We start from the raw sequence: 8,490 nt of genomic DNA on the forward strand, positions 1-8,490 counted from the left end.
GCTTATGAATGGCTCCGTGTTTACCCAGACATGATGGCTCATGAGAGATTTATATGAAAGATGTTCACCTTATTACTGTTATCTGAAATTCTGATTGAAGGGATTGTTATTACCTCTGTATTTTCCAATCTGCCCGATTTTATTTTCGGCCTGGTTGCTGTGTAGACGTAGGCATGTGATCAGCACTAATTCGTGTATGTGAGGGTGTGCAAAGAACAATGCCCTACTGTGTTTTGTTTTGCTTTTTATTTGCTTGAAATTATGGGAAAATGTCTCCAAAATCTGTCTTCCACATGGCAAACTATATTAAGCCGACGTGAAATGGGTGGCAAACCTTCTTTCTCTTACCTGATGGCCTCAAAGTTTTTGAAAGATCCAGGAGCATGTGTCTTATCAGAGACTCAGACAAACATATTGTTCTGTTCCATGAGTTTAAGCCTAGCATTTGCCATAGAGGTGTCCTTTAACATTTTTCTCACTGAGTTTTTATGCTGAATTTAAAGCCAGTGAAATATGCCAGTTCAGGGTTTCTCAAATCAGAGGATCTCTGTTTCCTGGAGAATAAGTTTGGCTCACAAGAGCTAATGCCACCCACATTCCAGAACCATACCAGAATGTAGGCACCAAGCGAATGCTGATGCATACCCTTTACCTTCCCTGAATAAAAACGTCTTTGAAAGTGCATCAATTTGAAGGTCAAATCTGATTTCTTTATATTTTCCCTAGTTTTGTGCATAATCTTTTTTCTCTTTCTTATAACAATGAACAGGAAACCATGCAGATGGCAGAGTGTGTTAAAGGGGTTAAGCTCTTAATACTGAAGGAAGCAGTTGAGTTCTTCAGGCACTTAAATACCGGAGAATATGCTAAAGCAAGGAAAGCAAAATAGGCTTTTCATTGTTCCAAGTTAGAGATCATTTCTAGTTTAAATAATGGAACAGGAAAATGTGAATGCCCGGATGGGCAGTAGGAGTATCTCTAAGATACTTATTCAGGAAATAAGCTGCTTAATTCTATCTACAATAGTAATCCCCTCTTTCGTGTAACATAACATATTCACAGACCCCAGGGATTAGGACTAGGGACTAGGACGTGGACATCTTTGGGGACCCTTATTTCACCTACCACAAGATGATTTATAAAACTACATAAAAATAGCAAAATAAGATAAACTAGAACTGAGACTAATACAAGAAAGAAAGAAATTGAGAGGGGCATAAAATGGATCTAGAAATTAAGCCAACAGAAAAATGCACACTAGTGAGGTCCTATACATTATACTTTGAGTTCTAAGTCAGTGATTCTTAAACTCTGGGTTTAAATCATACTTTGAATGCTGTAATTTTGGTGGCATTCTTGAGGGGATTAAAAGAATCAAAACAAGACTAATTCTGTCACCAATAATTATATAACAGTCACTGCCCAGTATAATTGTATCTCCCATTTTTATTAAAACAATCATAGTTAGAGAATCTGACTGCCCTGAAGCGCAGTCACTATTCACATAGAGCTGCTCACTGCTTCTGCCTTATTCTCCCATGAAATCATGAGGCACAGTTCTTGCCTGTTCTGTAAACATCTTCCTTTTGGTCCCAGCTTAATTTTTCCTTATGCCTCTCTCATATTGCAGCAGATGAATCCCACTTTACACATTATTAAACAATTTTCTCGGTCTAACATTCCATTTGATAAAAATGCCCATGACAGTAGATACTCAACTGTAACCAAAACAAAAAAAACAACAACAAAAAAATCTAAATGCTGGTCAAAATATGGGTATATACTATGCTATGCCAGAAGGTCAAAGCACACCAGTCCTAAGCTCTCTGTCTTTAAAGACAGAAGAGATACATCTGACCTGTCACATGACCCATAGCATGGATAGGACAAAAATGTTAGATTCTTCACAGAAGGCCAACTATTCCTGATAATAACTAATATTCCTACTGTATTTACTGTGTCTCTGATATACCTAAAACTCTTCTAAATACCTTTCCATACTTTAACTGATTAAATCTGTATGAGGGGCTTGTTTCTATCCCCATTTCACCAATAAATTAAGGCACAGAGAGGCTAATTGACCTCCCCAAGTTAAGTAGCAATCTGGGATTTGAATCCAGCTGGTCTGGCTTCAACTGTATGCTTTTACCATCAATAACATTGCTTCAAAAAACAAAACCAAAAATGCATCTCCACAATCCTCCTAAAGATGACATTGTGCCAGGCTTTATATGAGGCTTACTGTTTTACATAACTCAATTTAATTGGATATTTTTACCAATGGAAGGGGATTGAAAAATGATACCTCCATCATTGAAAATCTTATATTCTAGAAATTTCCTTTGCCAAGCGTGCTCTCCTCTTCTCTTTCCTCCCCATTTCATTGGTTAACTCCTCCTAATGCAGATCTTAGAACAGGTATCACTTTTTTAGGAAACTTACAGTACTCTCCTGTTTCTATTATTTAATTGCATTTTTGTGTTACATGTTCAATGAAGTACTGCTCTTTTTCCTTCACAGCATTCGTTTTAGTTTGTAATTAATTTGTATAAATTTGATTGTAATTTATTTTAATATGTGTGTCTTTTACCAGACTGTAACATCCGTGAAAGGAAGAACCCTGTCTACTGTTTGCTCCCCATTGCACTTCCTAGAAATAGCACAGTCTCTGTCACATGATAGGTGATTAATAGGCATTTGTGGGTTGAATGCATGAAATCCTAGTTTTTGTGTACTTGTCCTTCATTTCACTTTTTATTAGAAGCCATTTTAGATCTCAAATTATAGGACTAATTAATTTGGCTACAAAAATGATTTGAAAATATTTTACTTCTGAAATTCTGTGTTTATTACATTTAGCAAAACATATTATTTATAGAGCTATAAGATGAAGAATGATATTGATCTTAGTACTATTCCCTGTTCCTGTACATACTCTCCCTGCCTCTCACTGTATCCTACTTCCTTAGCTAAATCACATTCCAATTAAATCCAATCTTTTGCCTCCACTGTCCTTCACCTGCAGAGTTGATCAATGCCGAGGAAAAACACAGCCTGTGATGACTAGTAATATCTTAAATCTATGATCCCAGCTAACTGTGCAATGAATGTTTTAGTAACTATATTGGGAAAAGAAAACCCATATGGGAGTGTGAATAGTACTGTTTTTTTAAAAATTAAAAAAAAAAAAAGTTTACCTGAATTAACAGGTACAAAGACTCTGAGAAAGGAGTTAAGTAGCCCAAGCTTCTAGAAGGTGAAAGCATGTTGATTTCTGAGGTATTGATTTGAGTACCAATGCGGATCACCTTTTCTATTAATTTGTCAAAATCTGGCTTTAGCTGGGAAGGTGTAGCTGTGATTATGTTAAGGCTCCAATACACAAACCTCTGTACAGTGAGTCCTGGAGTCCTGTGAGGGGAGAGGTCCACCTCCTGATGCATCAAATGTTGATTGACTTTTCACTAGGGAAGTCCTTCCCTATACTTGGCCCGTTGATAAAAGTCTGCATGAGCTTTGGGAATCTGGTGAGAGTTGCACAGAAGGGAAAAGGCAGAAAAATCCTGGGTGAGGGACTAGGAAAGAGAATGAAGGCATCAAGAAAACTGGATTTTGGGTTTTAGAGGATGACCAAAATAGATGAAAATTGCAATGTACTTAGAATTCAAAACGAAGTGACTTTCTCAGTGTTTCTTCGTAAAATGTAGCTCATATTTTTATCAAAGTAATACATATTCATAGTTGTTCTTAAAAAAAAAAACAAGTTTGTGAAAAACAGTGATTTGCCTGCCTTGCTTCTGCCCACCTGGAAGTCAGCTTTTCTGGAGGCCACCACTTTTGACTCTTTGAACTGTTTCTTTCTGCTCTATTTCTAATTAATATACTCATGTTGTTATTTATTTGTCAACCTCAGGCATTTTATTGAATCCAACTCTGAAAGAGAAACAATTAGCCCTCTTACCACCACACTCCCACCTACACACAACTTTGCTTTTTTCTCATTTTTCCAAATATAGTCATTCTGCAATTTGGGGTTAAGTCATCATTGCAGTGTTTACGTTATCGGGACTGTGAGTGGGCATTTTGTGTACACTTAAAACAATATCTTTATTTATTTGATCCTATTCCCTAATGTTACAATTTTTTAAATGTTTTACTTTAAGCTTCTAAGTTTAACTTATACATTTTAATATTCTATCCATAGTCTGTTGGTATTAGTAATCATTTATAAGGGGACTTTCATTGATGTTTGGTCCCTTTTACAAATTTAGTTCAACAAAATCCTGTAAAGAGCTTTAAATTTTATTTCCTATTTAATATTTTTGAGTATTTTGTTTTGCCAACTAATAAACCACACTGAGAACTTAATCCTAATAAATCTAGCAAAGTAAATTTATAAATATGGTGATTCCCCAGTTATCCTAAACATTCCAACATGGCTGATATATTTTCTAAAATTTTCTTATACTTTCCATCTAAAAATCTTAAGACACAATAAAATATTCCAGAATATTAGGGTTCATCTGTTGGATTGACTGATCTTGGAATGTCAAATTCTTAAATACCAAATTAAACTAAAGGTATTGACATGTTTGTTATGGGCTAAATGTAATATTCTATACTTCACACTAAGCTTCCCAGAGTTAAAGACTGTAACACTAAGGAAACAATAACTTCTTTCTCATCTCAGTGTACTATGCTGACCAAGGTCAGCGTCTAAAGTTGTTATTTTTTTGAGGTAAGCCCTTAAAAAAAGAGTTGATTGGGGCACCTGGGTGGCTCAATTGTTAAGCATCTGCCCTTGGCTTAGGTCATGATCCCAGGGTCCTGGGATCGAGCTCCGCATCGGGCTCCCTGCTCGGCGGGAAGCCTGCTTCTCCCTCTCCCTCTGCCACTCCCCCTGCTTGTGTTCCCTCTCTCGCTGTGTCTCTCTCTGTCAAATAAATAAACAAAATCTTAAAAAAAAAAAAAAAAAGAGTTGCTCTTCTGATCCATGTGCCTGGGATTCCAGCAACTATTTACTTAATTTTTAAGTTTAATTTGAGTCTGAATCCTTGTTTCTCCATGCCCCCACAATCAGGTGGTTTCATCACTTCATTGCATCATTCTGCTGGATAATTAATTATTAATTCTTAATTAATTAAATTAAAAGAATTAAATTCTAGTTAAAAAATTAAAAGTATTAATTTTAATATTCTTCATGTTTGCTGAGGTCACAATATCTACAGATGTATAAATGACATCCAATTTTATTTAGTTATTTGTTTTTTTCTTTTAATTTTTATTAGTAAAGGATAGTTGACATATAATGTTATATGTTTCAGGTGTGAAACATAATGATTCCATAATCCTATATATTACAGAATGCTCACCATAGTGTAGTTACCATCTGTCACTATACAACATTTTTATAATATTATTGACTGTATTTCCTATGCTGTATTTTTCATCCCCATGACTTATTTATTTTATAACGGGAAGTTTGTATCTCTTAATCCCCTTCACCTATTTCACCCCATCTAGTTTTATTTTATATACCTCTCATGTTTTGATGTCATTCTAAATGATAATCACCATGTAAATATTACTCTAGAACCACCTCATGTTCTATTATTTCATTTCCTATCTTGAAAATATTATTTTTCATTATTTTTGCTTTTGCTTTGTTATTTTGCTCCCACTATAGTTTATAGACTCAAAGACAGGCTCTTTTTTGTTTTATATGTTAACATATCTAAAATCAGAACTCCAAAAATGAAAGTTTAGAAATACCTTGATCAATTTGTTTGTATTTCTTCTTTATATATAATCAGTGTGCTATAAATCCATGTCTACCTAAGTCTAAATTTCAATACATATAAAATAAAAAATTAGTTACACTTAATTGGTCAACCATTTCTTTCTTAGTAGTATGTAAAATGATGGTACATTTTAGAATCTAGGATATCTTAGATTTCATGAAATATACTGTCATTTTTTTTTTAAGGATTTTTTATTTATTTATTTGACAGAGAGAGAGAACGAGAGCAGGGGGAGTGGGAGAGGGAGAAGCAGGCTTCCTGCCGAGCAGAGAGCCCAATATGGGACTCGATCCCAGGACCCTGGGGTCATGACCTGAGCCGAAGGCAGAGGCTTAATGACTGAGCCACCCAGATTCCCAAAATATACTGTCATTTATTTATTCTAAAACTCTCTGAAAGAAGTGTAAAATTCCTTTTGGTATTGTGAACCACATCAGGTCACAATCTGGTATTTCTCCATGTTCTAGTCTGGTCTCCTTGTTCTTGGAGTCTCTTGTTACTGTAGAACTTCCTTCTCTCTCCTCTCTTGAATCCCCTAGTCCTGGGATCTCCTATCTCCTTTCTTGGGTTATTCCCTCATACGGCAGAGCTCACTCTTGAGATCTTGAATTTCTGGAAAATATTTTAGCCTCACTTCATTTCATAATAATAGTTCTTATTAGCAGCAGTAGTAGTTTTTTCTGTGTGGGTTGCCTTTAAAAGAAAAATTCTTTTTTTCAGGAACATTTGTCATTTAGATGCTGCTCATTCTAGATTGATTCCCAATTTTTCTTGTTTCCTATTTTCTACTTTTTTGTCTGTTTTTCTGTTTTCAAATAGATTTTGTCAAACTTATCTTTTAAACCTTCAATTGAATTTTTAATTTTTGCTACTCTGTTTAATTTCTAAGGGTTCTCTCTTGCTTTTCAAATGTTCCTTCAAAAAATTGTATTACTTCCTTGTCCTCTTATTTATTTTATAATGTTTATTTTATTATAGAGTTTTCTTCTGCTACCTGTATCATTCCTGTTTCATCCATGTTCCTGTTTGTTTGTTTTGCTCTCTTTCACATTAAATGCTTTCTTCAAGGTCAGGATCCTGGGCTGGCCAATTTGCCCAGAGAGAAATCCTCTAACCCTTGTCTGGGGGTTATAAGCCCATTGCCAGTGATCAGTGAGCTAAGTGGGGGAAGGAGGGGAATGGGCTCAGTTAATCTGGTTAATCCCATATTTTATTATGGTGTTGTACCTTCCCCCAACCCTGTCTCTGGGTCTCAGGCTAGAGGCTCTCAGAGAAAAAGCCTCTGCCTTTAGCATGGATTGTAGGGAGGATATGGCCTGAGTTAATGGGTGAAGACCTGGTGCTTCTGCTGGGGTGTTTAAGTAGGGGAGAAAGGCACAAAATACACTTTAATAAGTGAGTGGAAATTTTAAAGACAACTATTACAAGAAGGAAAACAAGATCCAGTTATGTGAACCTTCTTTACTATCCTTTTTCATTCACTCAACAAGTATTAAGTATTTACTTTGCACTTGTAAAAGACAACCCAAATACAGCGATCATCCAGAAGCCAGTCACAATTTCTATTTCAAGAGCTTAGAGACAAGCCCAGAGAACTTTCTAGAAATCCTTATGTAATTAATCAGTTAACTAACTACATTTGCATTAAGCGCTGTGGAGCAAAAGACAATGTCCTGAGTGTATATAAGTGGAGGAAGACCATGTTCTGATGCTTGAGTGTATGTGTTGGACCAAGAGTTAACTAGACAAGGTTGGGAGACTAGAGATAGCATGGGGGCAGGAAGACATTCCAGGCGGAGGGAATTCAGGATGTTTAAAGGACTTGCTGTCTAGAAATTGGAAGACAGTGGGCTTGCTTAGGAATGGAAAGGAAGCCCGTGTGGCTGGAATACAGTGAACCAGCCAGAGAAAAGCGTCAGGGGAAGGAGAGAGGTGGGTGGGGCACTATATGCAGATCCCCCAAAGCCAGGCTAAGGAATCTGGGAGGGACTTGATCCAGTCTGTTTTTAATTAGCAATAATCGCGCCTCGGATAAACCTCATTGGCTACGATATTGCCACTGCGCAAAGCTGATCCAGTCTGTTTTTAAAAAGACTACTGTCCTTGGCTGTTGGAGAATTTATTGAAGGGAGAACATTTAACTGCTGTGTGGGTGTAAAATTATATTATCTTATCAATAAATGATGGCAAAATAAATACAGAGCCTATAAAAATTCATAGTCTGTTAATTCAACTTCTACAATTATGTCTAAAAGACATGGAGATATATACACATACATATTCATAGTTGTTTACAAAAATGAAACATTAGTAACAATTCAAAAATCAAATAACTGTAGCAACAATAACTACATGTAACTTTTCGCTGTTTATAGCTATTTTTGTATATTAACTTTTAAACTTCCTTATAATTTTTGGAGATAGGTAATATTAATATTCCAGTTTATAGAGAAAGCACTGAGAGGTTAAGTATCTTTTCCAAGGTCACAGAGGTGGTGGGTAGGAGACCTGGGGTTCTGGCTCAGGCTGGTGAACCCAGAGCCTGGGTTTTTTACCACTACATTTACCACATTTACCACGAAATTACCAAGTGGCAACCAGCTAAGCAGCAAGCAGACCAGAAGATGGAATATTCTACAGTGAATATTGTGGAATGGAGTCCTCAAAGAATATTTCGTGACTTGGGTAA

General features: G+C 36.0%; 1 pseudogene; it reads right to left on the bottom strand.

Annotated features, from left to right (window-relative positions):
* Positions 1 to 7,744: 7,744 nt before the first annotated feature.
* LOC123853369 (U4 spliceosomal RNA) lies at positions 7,745 to 7,872 on the bottom strand (annotated as a pseudogene).
* Between the last annotated feature and the right edge of the window lie 618 nt (positions 7,873 to 8,490).

This window comes from Mirounga angustirostris, unplaced genomic scaffold, assembly GCF_029215605.1.
Source record: "Mirounga angustirostris isolate CCGP_5_RB_7025 unplaced genomic scaffold, mMirAng1.0.hap1 SCAF_14, whole genome shotgun sequence".
Classification (NCBI taxonomy): Eukaryota; Metazoa; Chordata; class Mammalia; order Carnivora; family Phocidae; genus Mirounga; species Mirounga angustirostris.